General features: G+C 47.6%; 3 non-coding genes across 3 annotated transcripts; 1 reads left to right on the top strand and 2 right to left on the bottom strand.

The window, feature by feature from the left end:
* Positions 1–4,031: 4,031 nt before the first annotated feature.
* Positions 4,032–4,103, top strand: trnaw-cca (transfer RNA tryptophan (anticodon CCA)). The gene has a single exon. It is a non-coding gene; the product is annotated as a tRNA-Trp (tRNA).
* A 6,506-nt stretch (positions 4,104–10,609) lies between these two features.
* On the bottom strand, positions 10,610–10,681 carry trnae-uuc (transfer RNA glutamic acid (anticodon UUC)). Its single transcript has one exon. It is a non-coding gene; the product is annotated as a tRNA-Glu (tRNA).
* Positions 10,682–13,166: 2,485 nt separating this feature from the next.
* trnan-guu (transfer RNA asparagine (anticodon GUU)) lies at positions 13,167–13,241 on the bottom strand. The gene has a single exon. It is a non-coding gene; the product is annotated as a tRNA-Asn (tRNA).
* Between the last annotated feature and the right edge of the window lie 339 nt (positions 13,242–13,580).

Genomic DNA, 13,580 nt, shown 5'->3' with positions numbered 1-13,580 from the left:
TGATTTCGAAGCTGCTTGGATGCTGCCTGAATTGGAGTTGCGCAGTTATGTTGTGGCTGCACAGGACATTGGTGAGACCACTTTTAGAATATTGTGTGCAATTCTGGTGTCCCTCCAAGCAGAAGGATATTGTGAAATTTGAAAGGGTTCTGAAGCACCAATGGGTCCACAGAGGGGAAGAGGCCCTTCTGCTGCCCTGAGTGTGGGAAGGCCTTCAGTGATTCCTCTGCCCTGCTGACGGACCAGTTGGTCCACACCGGGGAAGGCTGTTCTCCGGCCTCAAGTGCGAGATGGCCTTCAGCAGTTCTTCCCACCTGTTGAGACACCAGTGGGTCCACACTGAGAGGCCGTTCTTCTGCCCCAACTGCAGGAGGGGCATTGCTCTTTCCTCCGTCGTACTGGCCCATTGGTGTGTCCAAATGGTAGAGAGGTCGTTCAGTTGCCCTATGTGCAGGAAGGCCTTCAGCAATTCCTCGGCCCTGCTGAGGCACCAGTCTATCCACACCGGGGAGAAGCCGTTCTCCTGCCCCGAATGTGGGAAGGTCTTTACCCACTCCTCCACACTGCTGAATCACCAGCTGGACCACACGGGGGTTTGGGGGGGGGGACAGTGGCGGAGGAGGGGAGGCCATTCTGCTGCCCTAAGTGTGGGAAGGCCTTCAGCAATTCCTCCGCCCTGCTGAAGCACCAGTGTGTCCACCCTGGGGAGAGACCCTTCAGCTGGTCCGAATGTGGGAAGAGGTTCATGTTTTCCTGCAACTTGCGGAAGTACTAGCGGGGGCACCAGCGCTCCCAGCAATCAGATCCCACCAGTGACGCTGCCTTCGGTCACCCCCCAGGACTGAATCTGCTGCCAGTTCTGACAGTGGGTGCAGTGGCAGAGTAGGTGGCCTGTTATTGTTTTCTGCTGGAATGCAATTGCCTCCCCTACACCCCACAAACCCAACCCCAAGGTAGCTCAGGGTTAGCACTGCTGCCTCATGGCACCAGGTACTCAAGAATAATTCCACCCTTGGGGTTCTGTGTACAATTTATGGAGGGTCGGAAAATGGATCTGAGTGGGTTAGTCTTCGGAAGATCAGTGCAGATGTGTTCGGCTGAAGGTCCTGTTTTGCCACAGTGTGGGTGTGCTATGATTCTATGAGCTTTGCCTTCAGTGGACACTGTTGCTCATTGAGCCCGGGACTGCACATTGCCAATGAAATGATCCAGAGAAACCTAAGACCGCAAGACCATCGGAGAAGAAGTTTGGCCTTCTCTGCCATTCGTTCGAAACAAACGTATTGGATGAGATTAGCTACAGTGTGGAAACAGGCCATTTGTCAAAACAAATCCACACCGACCCTCCGAAGTGTAACCCATCCAGACCCATTTCCCTCTGACTAATGTACCTAACTCTATGGGCAATTAAGCATGGCCAATCCACAAGACCTGCACATCTTTGGTTTATGGAAGAAAACAGGACCACCCAGAGAAAACCCACGCAGACATTGGGAGAATGTGTACACTCCTCACTGACTGCCACCCAAGGCTGGAATAAAACCTGGGTCCCTGGCACTCTGAGGCTGCAGGTGTAACCACTGAGCCACTACATATTGCAACCCGAGGTTGGCAAGCCGGGGGTTGGGAGAATACAGCAAGCCAGGCAGCACCAGGATGTGGAGTAGTCAGCGTTTTGGGTATTAACCCTTCTTCATTACTGAAAGAGTGTCTTATCTATGAGAAAAGATTTACATGAATGTTGCGGGGGGTTGGAGGGTTTGAGCTGCAGGGAGCGGCTGAATAACGTGGGGTTGTTTTCACTGGAGCATCGGAGGCAGAGAAGTGACCAAACAGCGGTTACAAAATCATGAGGGGCATGGACAGGGTAATAGACAAGGTCTTTTCCCTGGGCTGGGGGAGTCCAGAACTAGAGGGCATAAGTTTAGGGTGAGAGGCGAAATATATAAAAAGGGACGACATCTTCATGCAGAGGGTGGTACTTATATGAAATGAGCTGCCAGAGTATGTGGGTCAGGTGTTGTCAAATGGGACTAGATTAATATAGGATATCAGGTCAGCATGGACAAGTTGGACCGAAGTGTCTGTTTCCATGCTGTACGTGTCTCTGACTACTGGTCCTGATGTAAGTTTAAAATAGAGTCCAAGTAACTTTGAATACTTCAATCTTGTTGAGCTCACCTACTGAAAAGTTTCAGATGAATCCCTCTGAGAGATACTGTTTAAACATGCTGAGTTGGACAAAGTATCCCATCAAGTTCAACACAAACCCAGAGTTGAAGAAGTCAGAAGTCAGAACACCAAGGGGACCAAAACTGATCACAATATTCCAGGTGCGGCCTCATCAACGTCCTGTATAACTACAACATAACTTGCCAACATCTATACTCAATTCCCTAACTGATGAAGGCCAGTGTGCTGAAACCTTTCTTCACTACCTTGTGTACCGATGTTGTCAGAGATATAGGACCTACTTTAAACTGATGCAGAATCCAGCTGCTGAGAGCCGAGAAGCAGAGTAGTGCTGAGTGAGTGTGCTGGGCTTTAGATTTTGACACCACCTCCCCACACCTCTAGAGACCTCAGGTCTGTAGCTTGCCTTCTTATCTTTGAGGGTTTTCCACCTGTTTGAAACAGCCTGTCCTGCAATTAACCCCTTTATGCCAAGGCGTTCCTTCTACAGGCAGAATTAATTGTCCTTCTGTCACACAGTTATTAAACACCATTATCTCATCTGTCCAAAGGAACTGCTCATTGTTTTGCCTCCTCCTTCCCAGTGATAGTTAATGTATGTTATTTGTTAACTCCCTTGTAGCAGTTTCTCATTGGCCCTTTCGTTTCTTGGTCCAGAAAGAGTTATTGCTGACTCATGAAGTTTTCAAAATTCTGGAGTTTACAGGACCACACCACATTCCTCTCTGCCTCCCCCAGGAATAACGATTGCTCCTGAGGTACTCACAGTTCCTGACGTTCCTTGATATCCCCAAATACAATCCATATGTCAGGAAATCACTGGTGCTGCCCTGACATAGATAGTCAATGTTTGAACAGAAGATTATGGGGAGAAAATGCAGAAATCCGAAATGCAAAGAGACTTGGGAGTTCAAGTCCAGGATTTTCTCAAAGTAAACTTGCAGGTTGAGATGCACTTTCCCCTGCAAGTGCAGAATGTGTGACACCAGCCCATTTACCTATTCCCTCCTCGCTATCCAAGGAGCCAAACTTACATTCCAGGTGAAGTGGCCCTTTACCTGCACTTCCCACAACCCAGTCTACTGCATTTGCTGCTCACAATGTTGCCTCATCTACATTGGGGAAAACGAAGCCTTAACTGGGTGACTGCTGCACAGAACATCTACGTTCTGCCTGCAAAAAAGACCCTGAGCTTCCAGTTGCCTGCCAATTCCACACCCCACCCTGTTCCCTGGTCAACATCTCTGTCTCAGGTTTGCTGTTGTGTTGCAGCGAAGCCCAGCACCAGCAGAACGAAGAGGACTGAATATTTGACTTGGGGACATTGCATCCCTCCGGTCCCAATATCGAATTCAATAATTCTAGGGCCTGAACTCCATGGTATCCTCGTCCCTTCCACACACACCAAGCCTTGTTATCACATAGTCTGTCATTCCACACTACTTAACCACGAACAGTGTCCATTAACAGTTATTCACCCCCCCACCCCACCCCCCCCCCCCCACTCCACGCAGATCGTTATCAACTCCTTTTTCTGTCCAACAGTTCTTCCCTCGCTTTGGGCTCTGTCCTGATCTTCCCTTCCTCCCACAATATCTCCTGCATATAAACGACATTTTCCCAATCACCATCAGTTCTGTGGAAGGGTCACTGGCAACTCCTGTTTTTTGTTCCTGATATACAGCATCCGCAGTTCTTTCAGATTTTTATTGAGAGAGAGTTGGAAATTGTTTCGAGAGACAGAAGGAGAAGGTGGAGAAACAGAACAGACATGAACGTAAAATCATTGTAGTGCGATCACTTCCCTTAAGCATGAATAGAGCGCACGGGCCATCCGTGAGTTTGTGGCGCAACGGTAGCGCGTCTGACTCCAGATCAGAAGGTTGCGTGTTCAAATCACGTCAGGCTCACGACAATCAACGTCTAACATTTCAAATGAAGAAAGGAGTACGTCGGTTATATCGAAAGTTCTTTGCAGAAGCTTTCGATCACATGTGAATCTTTGCCGTTAGTTTGATTTGTGAACACTGTGTCGGGGAGGTGAGGTGGTGTGTAAATGCTCAGCTCCCCGCAATGTGAGAAGTCGAACACAAACTGTTCATCACGGGATTTAAACACACAGCCGCTTCGTTCAGTTGGTGACAGCGCAGTGTGAATAACATTATACCGATATTTTTACAACATAATCTAGAGATTTCCATCCAGGTTTTAGTCAAATCAAACTGCCACGCAATGATGTTATGGCCTCACTAAACTATAATAACGTGAAGATCGCTGGGATGATTTTCTACATCCGACTGCAATATAAACACAGATCATTGCTTCCAGTTTTGGTGGAACAAAAGACATCATATTGATGGAAAATTACAGTTTGTGCAAACACAGCTAGCCATCGATAAATATTAATCCTGTTCACTTCAATGGCCAAATTTCAATTCAGAAACCAAGTGCACTCGGCTGCTTGTAACATAGACAACATGACAAAATGGCTCATAGGAGGAGAAATGGGACATTGAGGAGAAGTGAAATGTTTGCTTTTGGTCACCTCCACAATTGTTAGAAAAACAGGTTGAAAGGATTCTTAAAAGGTGTGGTGACATTGACATTGAATGTGCAGGTGTGAATACCAGTAAGTTGTGAAAATAAATCAAGAACTTGTGGTTTTTAACAAAAAGAGCAGTTCACTGATATTCATGGCATCGTCTCATTTGGGAGTGATGATTCTGTCTCAGGTTTGCTGTTGTGTTGCAGCGAAGCCCAGCACCAGCAGAACGAAGAGGACTGAATATTTGACTTGGGGACATTGCATCCCTCCGGTCCCAATATCGAAGAGGTGAGGCATAACACTTCAGACAGCGCAAAGTGAAGACCACTTTCTAGTGGAAGAAAAAGACATTCCTTATTTCTGAAAGAACTGGGAAACAGAAGAGGGGATGAAATCTGACTTGGGAGCTATTTCCTATTTGTTGAGGATGTTGCTTCATCACAGTCTTGGTTTAGAGCATAAGCTCTTCATCAGGAATAAAGGGTGGCCCAAGGGGGTTGAGAGATAAATGGGAAGGAAGTGGGGCTGGAGGGAAGGCAGCTGGGAGTGCAATAGGTAGATGGAGGTAGGGATTGATGGTGATAGGTCAGAGATGAGGGTGAAGTAAATAGGTGAGAAGCAAGGTGGACAGGTATGACAGGTCAAGAGGTTGGTGTCGAATTGGAAGGTTGGATTTGGGACAAGGTGGGGGAGAGGAAATAAGGAAACTGATGAAAACTGCATTGATACCATGTGGTTGGAGGGTCCTAAAGCAGAAGTTGAGGTGTTTTTCCTACAAGTGTCGGGGAGCAAGAAGTTGGCAGTGGAGGATGCCCAGGACTTGCATGTCCTTGGTGGAATGGGAGGGGGAGTTAAAGTGGTAAAAACAATGACTGCAGATGCTGAAAACCAAATACTGAAATAGTGGTGCTGGAAGAGCACAGCAGTTCAGGCAGCATCCAACGAGCAGCGAAAGCGACGTTTCAGGTAAAAGCCCTTCATCAGGAATAAGGCAGTGAGCCTGAAGCGTGGAGAGATAAGCTAGAGGAGGGTGGGATAAAGTGTTCAGCCACACGGCGGTGTGCCGGTTAGAATTAGAGTCCAAGAGTTGTTCCCTGAAATATTCGGTTAGTTGGCATCCAGTTTCCCCAATGTGGATGAGACCATATTGCGAGCAATGGACATAATCTTATAAATAGATTGCATAAGTCTTAGCCTGCCAGAATTATTTTCTTTTATTAAACTAAAGAAAATTTTTATTCAATTGGATGACTGCATGAAACGGTTTGTTGGTCAGATTTGAATCATCACTCCCAAATGAGACGATGCCATGAATATCAGTGAACTGCTCTTTTTTTAAAAACCACAAGTTCTTGATTTATTTTCACAACTTCCTGGTATTCACACCTGCACATTCAATGTCAAACTCTGACATCAGAAATTAAATTACAGCATTAATTTTGACTTGAAATATTCGAACAAACAAATTAATAGCACACAGTGAATCGCAAGTCTGATTAATCTGAAATTAAATTTGACCAAAAAAATATAAAATCAAGATGGGAGATAAGAAATGGGGGAAGGGCAGAGGGCAAGAAATGCAGCATCATAGAAAGTGCTCCCCCAGAGTGTGCATTTTGCCAACTACCACTGCTAAATATAAACACTCTGATATGATTTTTCAGTTTTAATGTAAACCATAGCCCCATACATTAGGTACCATTTAAATGAGTTAAAAATACAAGCATTGAGCAAATCCAGATTCCAGCCTTACCCCTCCTTCTTGGAGCTTGGACCTTCCTCCAGCTCCGGGGGGTTGTTGAACTCCTGGGCTCCAGCGGCCACGCCTCCACTGAAGAAGCTTTGGGAAGCAGATGCAAAGGCAAGATGCAGAACAGAGAACCTTTGTATATGAAAGCAGCTTACAGAGACATTGAGCAATAGAATCACATGGTTTTTACCCATCGTCCTCTGGGTTATCTACCCAGCACACTCTCGCAGCAAGTCTCTACTTCTGTGCTCCCAGCAGCTGGATCGTGGATCAGTTTAAAGTAGGTCCTATATCTCTGATTACATCGGTACACAAGACAGTGAAGAAAGGTTTCAGCACACTGGCCTTCATTAGTTAGGGAATTGAGTATAGATGTTGGCAAGTTATGTTGTAGTTATACAGGACGTTGATGAGGCCGCATCTGGAATATTGCGATCAGTTTTCGTCCCCTTGGTGTTCTGACTTCTGACTTCTTCAACTCTGGGTTTGTGTTGAACTTGATGGGATACTTTGTTCAACTCAGCATGTTTAAACAGTATCTCTCAGAGGGATTCATCTGAAACTTTTCAGGAGGTGAGCTCAACAAGATTGAACTGTTCAAAGTTACTTGGACTCTATTTTAAACTTACATCAGGAGCAGTAGTCACAGACACGTACAGCATGGAAACAGACCCTTCGGTCCAACTTGTCCATGCTGACCTGATATCCTATATTAATCTACTCCCATTTGACAGCACCTGACCCATATACTCTGGCAGCTCATTTCATATATATGCCACCCTCTGCATGAAGAAGTTGTCCCTTTAATTTGTTTCGCCTCTTACCCTAAACTTATGCCCTCTAGTTCTGGACTCCCCTACCCAAGGAAAGGACATTGTCTATTACACTGTCCATGCCCCTCATGATTTTATAACCGCTATTAGGTCACTTCTCTGCCTCCGATGCTCCAGTGAAAACAACCCCATGCTATTCAGCCGCTCCCTGCAGCTCAAACCCTCCAACCCCCAGCAACATTCATGTAAATCTTTTCTCATAGATAAGTCACTCTTTCAGTCATGAAGAAGGGTTAATACCCAAAACGCTGACTACTCCACATCCTGGTGCTGCCTGGCTTGCTGTATTCTCCCAACCCCCGGCTTGCCAACTTCGGGTTGCAATATGTAGTGGCTCCGTGATTACCACTGCAGCCTCACAGTGCCGGGGACCCAGATTTGATTCCAGCCTGGGTGGCTGTCTGTGAGGAATTTGCACTTTCCCCCAATGTCTGAGTGAGTTTTCTCTGGGTGGTCCTGTTTTCTTCCATAAACCAAAGATGTACAGGTCATGTGGATGGGCCATGCTTAATTGCCCATAGAGTTAGGTACATTAGTCAGAGGGAAATGGGTCTGGATGGGTTACTCTTCGGAGGGTCGGTGTGGACCTGTTGGGACAAATGGCCTGTTTCCACACTGTAGCTAATCTCATCCAATACTTTTGTTACTAACGAATGGCAGAGTAGGCCAAACTTCTTCTCCGATGGTCTTGCGGTCTTAGGTTTCTCTGGATCATTTCATTGGCAATGTGCAGTCCCGGGCTCAATGAGCAACAGTGTCCACTGAAGGCAAAGCTCATAGAATCATAGAACTCCCACAATGTGGAAACAGGTCCTTCAGCCGAACACATCTGCACTGATCTTCCGAAAACTAACCCACTCAGATCCATTTTCCTCCCCTCCATAATTTGCACACAGACTCCCATGGGTGGAATTATTCCTGGGTTCCTGGTGCCATGAGGCAGCAGTGCTAACCCTGAGCCACCATGGAGTTGTGATTGTGGGGTGTCGGGAAGGCAATTGCAGTCCAGCAGAAGACTAAAACAGCCCACCTACTCTCCCACTGCACCCACTGTCAGAACTGGCAGGAGGTTCAGACCTGGGAGGTGACTGAAGGCATCATCACTGGTAGGATCTGATTGCTGGGAGAGCTGGTGCCCCCGCTGGTGCTTCCGCAAGTTGTAGGAAAACATGAACCTCTTCCCACACTCGGTCCAGCTGGAGGGCATCTCCCCGGTATGGGCACATTGGTGCTTCAGTAGGGCAGAGGAATTGCTGAAGGCCTTCCCGCACTTAGGGCAGCAGAATGGCCTCCCCTCCTCCGCCACTCTCCCCCCCCCCAAACCCCCGTGTGGTCAAGCTGGTGATTCAGCACTGTGGAGGAGCAGGTAAAGACCTTCTCACATTCGGGGCAGGAGAACGGCTTCTCCCCGGTGTGGATGGACTGGTGCCTCAGCAGGGCAGAGGAATTGCTGAAGGTCTTCCTGCACATAGGGCAACTGAACGACCTCTCTACCATTTGGACACACCAATGGGCCAGTACGTCGGAGGAAAGAGCAATGCCCCTCCTGCAGTTGGGGCAGAAGAACGGCCTCTCAGTGTGGACCCACTGGTGTCTCAACAGGTGGGAAGAACTGCTGAAGGCCATCTCGCACTTGAGGCCGGAGAACAGCCTTCCCCGGTGTGGACCAACTGGTCCGTCAGCAGGGCAGAGGAATCACTGAAGGCCTTCCCACGCTCAGGGCGGCAGAAGGGCCTCTTCATCTCTGTGGACCCATTGGTGCTTCAGACCCCTTTCAAATTTCACAATATCCTTCTGATTGGAGGAACACCAGAATTGCACACAATATTCTAAAAGTGGTCTCACCAATGTCCTGGACAGCCACAACATAACTTCCCAACTCCAATTCAGGCAGCATTCAAGCAGCTTCGAAATCGACGCTTCGGGCAAAAGCTTCAGGAATAAAGGCAGTGAGCCTGAAGCATGGAGAGATAAGCTTATCTCTCCATGCTTCAGGCTCACTGCCTTTATTCCTGACGAAGGGCTTTTGCCCGAAACGTCGATTTCGAAGCTACTTGGATGCTGCCTGAACTGCTGTGCTCTTCCAGCACCACTAATCCAGAATCTGGTTTCCAGCATCTGCAGTCATTGTTTTTACCTTCCCAACTCCAATACTCAGTCAGAGGATTGGGAACGCTTTCAAAACCCACAAAAAACAAGCAGGAAAGAATGGAGGGACAAACCGAATTTTTGAGAGTGAGCTTGGAAGCATCACTGAGAAATCGGCGGACTGGGTTTATTGGGGACGCGTCCTCCTTAAATACACTATATCCGTATTTCTCTTGTGGTCTTCGTAGTTTCTCTGTGCTGCAGTGTGTAGTGGCTCGTTGAAATAATGTCCTGATGCAGCTTCGTTTGTGGGTGTTGGGATGATTGCTTCTGTGGTTAAGTATTTGGTTTGTGGGTGTTGTTTCTCTGTAGATGCTAGTTTGAAGTTCCCCATTGACTGTTTGCTCTACTGTGACATCTACGAATGGCAGTTTATTGTTGTTCTCCTCTTTTTCAAACTAGGAGCCCCCCTCAGGCCATAGTCTCACGACTTGGAACACCAATATACAGACTAGTCAAAGGCTTCCACTGAGGACTAAAACAGCAAGTCGAAGATTCACGCCACTCCATTTACTCCATCCAAGAATTCCTAAACACCAAAGACACGAAGATAGAAGAGGATGGAATAATGTTGTCCTTTGACATAACAGCCCTGTTCACATCCATTAACATCAACGTGGCCAAAGAAAACTGAAGACACTACTCGAAGAACTAAAGACGAAAACACAGAACCAACTTCAGCAGCAAAGATAACACTGTCAATCTCGTGGAACTGTGCCTTACCACCCACTTCATATTCAGTAACAAGCGCTACAAACAAATCAACGAAACGCCCATGAAACACTTCTGTCATCAAAAAATGAAACAAATTAGAGGAAACCTACAACACCATCAACAATCTCCTTCCTGGCATAAAATTCACAAAAGAGGAGAACAACAACAAAGTGCCATTTCTAGATGTCACAGTAGAGCGAACAGTCAATGGTAAATTCAAAACAGCCTCTGCAGGAAAGCAACACACGCGAGCCAAGTACTCAGCTACAGAAGTAATCATCCCTACACAGACAAACAAATCTGAACGAGGGTACTATTCCAACGAACCACAACACAGTGCAGCACCCAGTGACTCCGAAGACCAATGAGGAACTCTCCAGCGCATTTAAGGAGAATGGGGAGCCAAAAAAACACACTGCAAATTGCTTCCCTGACCGGGAATCGAACCCGGGCCGCAGCGGTGAAAGCGCCGAATCCTAACCACTAGACCACCAGGGAGACGGCAGCGAAGTGTGACAGCTCTACTGAAAATTACTTCCCTGCCCGGAAATCGAACCCGGGTCACGGTATTGAGAAGGCTTCCACCAAAGTTGTTTCTTGTATCCATTGCTCCTGATGCGGTCTCCCCTACATTGGGGAGACTGGAGCCCCGTCGCAGAGTCAAGTCACAGCGTTTGAGGGAACATCTCCAGGACACCCGCAATAATCAACCCCATCGCCCTGTGGCCCAACATTTCAACCTCCCCTCCCACTCTGCCAGGGACATGCATGTCCTGGGCCTCCTCCATCGCCGCTCCCTCCCCACCCGATGTCTGGGGGAAGAACGCCCCAACTTCTGCCTCGGCTACATTCAACCCCAGGACATCAATGTGGACTGCACCAGTTTCCTCATTTCCCCTCCCCCCACCTTACCTGAGTTCCAACCTTCCAGCTCAGCGCTGTCCTCAGGACCTGTCAATCTCCCTTCACACCTATCCGCTCCACCCTCCTCTCTGACCTGTCACGTCCATCCCCACCCCCATTCACCTATTGTACTCTTTGCTACCTTTGGCCCAGCACCCCCCAATTTATCTCGCCACCCCTGGAAGCGTCCTGCCTCTATTCCTGATGAAGGGCTTTTGGCCGAAACGTCGATTTTCCTGCTCCTCGGAAGCTGTCTGACCTATTGTGCTTTTCCAGCACCACTCAGATCTAAACTCTGGTTTCCAGCATCTACAGTCGTCACTTTTGCCTACCCAATAAACCCAGTGTGCCGATTTCACATCAACAAACTGACACAAGTAGACACAACGTCTACAGAAACCCTAGCACATTACTTTACATTAAAGACATCTGGGAAATGATGTCCAGACAAATCAACCCTCTTAGCATCATGGTAGCCCACAAACCTACCAACACACTTAAACAGCGGCTAATGAACCTGAAATACCCGATACAAACAACCAGCAAACGAATGTTATTTACAAAATACCATACAAGGAAATATATACATGAACTCTGCCACACAGGTCTCTGTGGCAAGAAATGCTGGGATGAGATAAGGAAGATTTTTTTCAGCCTAAACGAATCGGCACTGACTGGACAGCCATTTAAAATCAACGCTGTCAGCCCAGGATGGAAGACCCGAAGGGATGAACAGTTTTCTTATTTCCTGAAGACTTACAAAGCTGAGACTGAGTTTTGGTGTTTGTTCCCTCTCCACTCCCAGGAGCCGCAGTGGTTGGGGCGGTGAGTTGGGAAAAGTGAAATGTTCCCATGAGCAGCGTGTGGGGCTATTTCAGCTTCCCCTCCTCTGACAGCGCTGTGACTTGACTCTGATGTTCTCAGGGACATTTACTGACGCGAGACAGTGAAAAGAGTCTCGTTCCTGGAGATCGGGAATTCAAACCTTATGCCCGCTTCAGGACAATGAGAAAGATTATTTGGGGTGTGTGAAGAAGCTTTGAGCTGCATTTCAAAGAGGTAGGTGGAGTCAGATGCATCATCCATTGCGCCCCTGGCACTGTGCGGATCTGACACCGCCATGCTGCAGAGTTCTGACGTTAACACGGACATGCGCAGCAATGGGAACATTCACAAGGTGAACAACCAAAGATAATCACCATCACTGCTTCCCTTCCATAGTCCCAACTTTGTGAAGCAGTATCTTTCACTGGCAAATAAAACACCTTTGTCCTCAGGTGCCTGCTTTATTTCGGTCGCGACTTCACGCCCCTCACTATTCTAGTCTTACTTCCAAACTCTTGGCTCATCGCCTCAAAAGCAGCTCTGTGGGTATCTGCTTGTTCCACCCTGACAGGCAGTGGGCTACAGATTCCCGACCAGTCCCAATGTGATTGAAATATTTCAACCCGTCCACTGATTGCATTTAAAAAAACCCGTCGAGCAATCTCCCTTTTCTTTTGATGTCGTTTCTCAACTGTAGTCGGCAGGGATCACACCTGCGTGGGGGAACCGCAATGGATTTCATGTCCATCGCATTCACCACTCGGCCCACCAATACAGAACCACACTGACAGCTTCTTTTCCCAGGTCTGTCTGCCTGTGGAGTTGAGAAAGAGTGAATCATTGCTGAGTTTGTTTGAATCCAATCACTTCACAGATTCGAAATATCTGCAAATGGCGAGTCTGGGTGTTTCATCCCGAAAGATGAAATGGACGTTCAGTCAAAAACAGAAATTGCAGGAGCACCTCAGCAGGTCAGGCAGCATCTGTGGAAAGAGAATCAGAGACAACATTTCAGAACTCGTTTGTTTCCTCATTCAAGTACAGCCAAACCTGCTGAGTTTTTCCAGCAGTTTCTCTTTCTGTCTCGGATTCTCAGCATCCGCAGTCCTTTACGTTAGAAATTCAATAAATTCAGAAACCCCTTTGTCCTGCCTCAGTGGAGAAGATTTCCGTTTGGGAAACATTTTCCTGAAACCATGAAAAACGTGCAGTTTCGCAGCCAAGAAAGCGTTAGGAGCGAGAACAAGAAACACTCCGTCCCTGGGTGGTCTCGAACCACCAACCTTTACGGTTAACAGCCGAACGCGCTGACCAATTGCGCCACAGAGACAGGTCCCAGCGCGGCTGGCAAAGTGTCTTTGAGGAACCTACTATTCAATTCATAATTCAAACTGCCCCGCCCAAAATTACCATTGTCTTCTATCAGTTTTACTTTTCCATAATAAAGCCTTGGACATTCATTATGGAGACATGGGGACAGTCTGATCCCACCATCTGCAGGCACATCCATGTCACGAGGAACGAACTCTCCGACACCGGGGCCATCGCCCTCCGAGCCTTTCAGTGTTTAGCCTCTTCCCGAATTTTCTCATTGGCCCCGAGCCGAGAATGGGTTTGAATTCCTGATGTGCAGAGAATTTTTTCAATGTCTCGGGTCAGTTCATGTCCC

The sequence above is a fragment of the Chiloscyllium punctatum genome, chromosome 36, assembly GCF_047496795.1.
Source record: "Chiloscyllium punctatum isolate Juve2018m chromosome 36, sChiPun1.3, whole genome shotgun sequence".
In the NCBI taxonomy this organism is placed as follows: domain Eukaryota; kingdom Metazoa; phylum Chordata; class Chondrichthyes; order Orectolobiformes; family Hemiscylliidae; genus Chiloscyllium; species Chiloscyllium punctatum.
Note: the sequence above shows the minus strand (reverse complement) of the source record. Positions and strands in the feature narration are given on the sequence as shown.